The following is a 5724-nucleotide window of genomic DNA, read 5'->3' as shown; positions in this document are numbered from 1 at the left end:
AGCACATTTAACCATTTATCGATGGCATCTGCGTCTATCTGACCCTCGAATATGGGGATTTCAAAATTAACTTGTACCTTAAATGGTGTGGCGTTTCCAGAGTTGCTGTTGGAAGCCGATGTGTCGCCCCTGGGTAGCCACTGAAGGATTTGGGAAAAGTTGTCCATCATCGCGTTCCTTTATCGCTCGAGGGCTTCTTCGAGCAAGATTTTGATAGGATCTCCTGCCCCCTCGTATTTATTTTCATCCACCATGGGAGGCCGTCGGGATTTGCGAGGCTGGTCTTGCAAAGGTTCGACTAGTTCAAGCCCTAACTCCTTATATCTCGACCTCGTTGGGGACATGCAAAGAAAAACATAGAAGAAAAGCAGACCGCTCTGATACCACTGATCCGGATTTAAACAGGAACGTAATAAAATACAGAGATAACCATAAAGACAGATATGCAGCGGAAATAATACCTCAATTCATTACTGTAAAATACTGAAATATGCTTACAAACATAAATGGAAATAAACCAGCTAGGGCAATGGTAGCTTATCTCTGAGAAGAGATGTGGTGGCTACATGCCTCTGAACTATCTTCCAATGAGGCTCGAAGGCCTATTTATTGTTGAGAAACAATGGAAAACCCTTCACATTCCAAAACCTAACCCTAGAAGATGAAACGCCAAATTGTGGGCCCCGTTTTTGGGTAAGTTGGTACATCAACTTCCCGGGGTCGCGAATTGGTCGTACTATCTCCGTTTGACGTGCATGATAGCCCGTTGGAAAGATCTCTCTGAGGACTACGACGGAAAAGACGATTTTTATCAAAAAAATTGCTGGCGGTGGATTTACCAAAAAACGTCGTTTAGGGCCTCAAAACGGCTTCGAAAGTTTAGGACCCGAAAAATTGCCAAAAATAGTAAACTGTGCTATAATTAAGGAAACTGAAAAAAACTGTAAGAAGCATTAGAGGGGATCCAAGTGGAATTAGCGGGTGGCCACCAATATCCACCTGGATCATATAGGGGCCTAACATTAGAGGAATTTGAAGACAAACTAGAATGGTTTACCTCTTCTTCAAGCTGATACTTGACTAAAGCTTCTTGGGAAACAAAGAGTTGTGTTTCCAACTCATGCATCCTCTTCAAGTTCATATTTTCAATATGAGGTTGCCTCTCCATTTCCTGTAGTCTGTCAGCAAGCAACTGCTTCTCTTCCTTCATGGAATTCAGCTGCTTTCTAAGCATGCTACTCTTCCGTCCATTCTCATACATTTCTCTCACCATATCCATCATGGTGGACAATTCTTGCTTCATGTCTTCATCAAAGAATCTTGTGAAGAAAGCATAATTTGAGGACCCACTTATAGAAGTTGTCATTATGCCAATGAACAAAAAGAACTTCAACAAGATAATAAAGAACTTATTTAAGCAACATTTTGCAACAAACCTCTTGTGCTCCGAGGATTGCCTTGAGGTCCTTTGGGATAGAAGAATGTCTTCAGCCCTTCTTCCTTCTTGTCCTCCCTAGACTAAGCTATCAATAGCTTTCCTTTCACCCCTGCAAACTCAAACAATAGTCAGTCTGCAAAGCAAGCATACAATCAACCTCTTTCTATTCAAACACCTTTCAGACAAGCAGTCTTTGCTTTGTCAATCAAGCATTCTGATATAATATTCTTTGAAGGTAGGTTTTAATCAAACTCAGGCTCTGATACCACCTAATTTGAAAATGGGGCACTTAGGTTTCTTGTCTAACTTACAAGAACCTCTCCCACTTCCAAAGCTAAAATATTCCCAAGTCTTATTGATTAACCAATGCGGAATTAAGAAATGCTTGAAAATATAGGTGTATGCTGGTATTTGTTTTTAACTGATTATATGCCTTAAATTCTGTTGTTGTGCTATAAGTTGATGTGCTCAAACTGATATATAAATACATATAACAGTAAATAAAGAAGCAGAGACAATGTAGCAATAAAACAGACACATGAACAACAATATTAATTTGGAGTTCACCCACAACTCTTGGGCTATGTCTCCATGAGATCTAGTCAACTCAACTAGGCTCTCTGGGATTATGGTATAAGTCCTTGTTACAAGCTCTTGGCTCAACTCCTACTGTTTTCCACAGAAACAGTGGGTTCAGACATCATGTTATCCCCTGGCTCTTGAAGCTCTGGCTCTTGTCTCTTGGTTCTGGCTCTTGGCTCTGACTCTGGCTCTTTGGCTCTGGCTTTGGCTCTAGCTCTTAGGCTCTGGCTTCTTTGGCCCTCTGGATTTTTCAAATCTCTTGGCTTTTCACTTGGCTTCCAAGTGACTCCCTCAGCTGTTCTATTCCCCCCTGCGATTCCTCTTTCTACTCTTTTTTGCCTTAGCTTCTTGCTTTGGCTTCGCTTTCAGCAACAACTCCAACAACGACCTTAGCAACCAACAACCTCCACGGTTCCTAACATTCATGGCTTTTAAAGCCAAAATCAGCGTTGCCTGTTCATTTTCCCTTTCGGGCTCTTTGTCTTACAGCCTTTGTATGCTCAAATCCCCTCTTTGAGCGTTAACAATCATTGCTAAACGCTCTCGGGGATAGTTTCCACCTGTGTTGTAACGGAATGGAACCATCGACGTTTGAAATCCTTAGAAACAGTCATTTTCTGTTAACACAGAGAAACGCTTCAAAAATGTGGAAAATCCTCCAAAACACTGTTCATCGGATTTGAAATATTATGAATCCGCTTTATAACTCCTATCGGGTCCGCCTTTGGGTGTTAGTGCAATCCCCATCGTTGATCTACGGGATCCCCGATCCAACAGTCCATATGCGATCTTGGGCGACCCTTTTGTTCGGGAGTTAACTGCCCGATGATGGTGGTTTTCTCTTTCCTTAGCCTGGACACGTGGCAGCCAACATATGGGCTTGGGTAGAGCCCGGCCCAAACCACTTACCACTCATGGCCCGCCCAAAATCCTGTCTGTTTCGTGATTTCCTTTGTATTTTAAAAATACACTAAAACATTAAAAATCTGGAAAATGGCCTTATGGTGGATTTTAACATAATATGCATTTGCATTTCGAAACCCTTTCAGGTCCGGTTTCATTGGATTTGTGCATTCCCTCGCTTTTCGCTTCTTAAACAAAATATGCGAAATTACATAGCAAAACACCTTTTTACGTATCTCAAAATATATCGAATATCGTTTATAGCCCCGTCAAGTCTGGCCATCGCATCACACACACACACACACACACACACACACACACACAAACACATATATATATATCCCCGCTCCTCTAGGTGGCTCCGATGCGATATCGCGATGCGACTTGTCGCAATCGCATATCGCATAAGCCCTGGATCTTTACATATGGTATGGCCTATGCCAACGCCGATTGCGATTCGCCGATCAGATCTGGACTGTTGATCAGCCAGATCTAACGACTCCTGTTCACCATCCCTTTGACCTCCGATGGGCTCGATTTTCGCTATTTTCTCATGTTTTTAAGGCCTGATAGTGTTATTTGCCTTTTCCAAAACTTCTCCTTTTGCAATGGTTTTGACCTTTTAGGAGATTTTGAAGACTTAGAGGATTTTTAGGACCCAATTTCAAGGGATTTTGCCCCTTTTTTCAAAGGCTATATGCAACTTCATTTTATGATAACTTTTGCATCCTAAGTCAGTTTTTGCCCATTCAAGTTGCAGTAGATTCAAAATGAGACGATATCTGCAATGGGGCTAGTTCCAGGAACTTCCTTGGACTTTCATTTTCCTTATATTTACAAAGGATTTGTGCCATTTGGCACCTTTTACCTCTTATATGAAGTCTTTTAGACTTAGAGGTTTATCCAGGATCCATTTTTGGATCACTTCACCCTCCAACCTCAGTGTTTCCGTGTGGCTCTCCCACCAAGTTAGTGCATGGCCCTCTAATTTTAGTCTCACAAATGAGATTTTATGTCCTTCGTCAATGTGATGGATGTTGAAATAAAATTTCAGTTGCTGCAACCAATGGTTCAACTTCAGAGCATTGATCTCGAAATGTTATGGCTTGATATCAAATTTTTCTTCCATTTTAAATAGGGACTAATTCATGGCACTCAAATTAGGTTGATCTTTTCCAGATTCTTTCTTTGACTGATTCTTTATTTCTCCCTGATCTTCTGATCCTCGTTTAGATTTTTCCTCTGCAATCGAACCCCCATTTTCTCCAAACATCCCCAACTTGCTATTGAGGGCCGCCATGAGGAATCTCACATTGCGGTTGATATCTGCGACTTATTGTTCCAACCGTGTAAACCTCACCTTTGCAGGATCACGAGGTTTGTTTATATATTTTTCGACATGATTAGGGTTTTACGATTTTCTCCCCCACTAATATACATACTTACAATCTTCAAAAAATACCCAAATAAACCTTCTATGATACCAAATGATTTGTAAATTATCATGGATATTCCACTGGACTATTCGTCACAACACATATGGTAATATTATATTAAAAATACGAGATTTTACACAATTACAATTTTATTAAACTTTAAGATCTCTAGATTTAATTGTAATTAGTGCACACATGCGACTGGAAATTATGGAGAAAAACAGGGAATGACAAAATAAGCTCACACACACACATAAGACACAAAATATGCTTTGGGAAACCCTTTCAGGAGAAGACTCAACTGGAAGGTGAAGTTTATTCAATCTCTTTCTCAGACTGGAAAATAAGGTTGCAAGTACAAAGAAGTAATGCCTATGGCCCATGGGCTACTAGAGTGCAAAAATACTATCAGTGTGCTCTACCTCCTATATCTCCTGGAAATATTTTCTCAACTATGGAAAAAAATTCTCTCAAAAGAATAGAATGCCTCTTCCTCCTAGTGGCCCAGTTATAACACAACCTAATAGCTTACCACTGGTTAAGTTTGACTACATCAACTCTTAACTAGAGTTAGAATATAGACTCTTTTAGAGTCTTTTAGATAAAAAAATATGTGGCTAACCCGTTTTCCATGAATAATGGGAATGAACACATCATCCTTCTGAACTATAGGTGTGGAAACAGGAAGGAAAATTTCTGAGTGGCAAAAATTTTGCATATGGACTCCAATTAATGTGCTTCTTGCATTGTTGGAAAGATCTATGTGTGTAGAAAAACGTGAAAAGGTGGCAATCAATGCCTCCATGCAGTCCTTCCAGGAAATGAAATTCGATTTTCCTTCCAAGGCATACTCTAGTCTCATTCCATTGAAGGCCATTTTCCAAACTCTAAAGAAATCCTGCTACATTAAAGCTGCAAATTCGAACCTCCTAAGGAACAACTTAGAAATTATTGTTCTAATGTGAATCCTGCTCTGATGTGACAACTCAAAATTGGGAGGATTAGAGGAAATAACTAATGGAGAATGAGAAGAAACAATGTGACTGATTAAATCAGATTCAAAATTGAAACTTGACTTCAAATCTTGAATATGCAGGGAGAAAGAAGATTGTGTTGGATCAACAAATTGATTATCAAATTCTCCATCCTTGACTTGGGTGCGTGGGGCTACTTGATTTGTTGAAGAATCGCAAAAAGAAAAAAAGTCACATGGAACAAAAATTTCTCCTTTTGAATATTTGTGGGCTTCATGATCCAGGTGGCTCCAGAGACACACATAGGACAAAGAGGATTTATGAAAGCTCAGAAATCAAAGTGTTAGTATTATGCTCAAACTAGGTTCATGTTAAAGATCTCGTCGTCGTG

This window comes from Pinus tabuliformis, chromosome 7 (genome assembly GCF_031772625.1).
Source record: "Pinus tabuliformis cultivar Carrire ecotype Pingquan chromosome 7, CPIR1, whole genome shotgun sequence".
In the NCBI taxonomy this organism is placed as follows: Eukaryota; Viridiplantae; Streptophyta; class Pinopsida; order Pinales; family Pinaceae; genus Pinus; species Pinus tabuliformis.
This window is presented reverse-complemented; position numbering follows the sequence as displayed.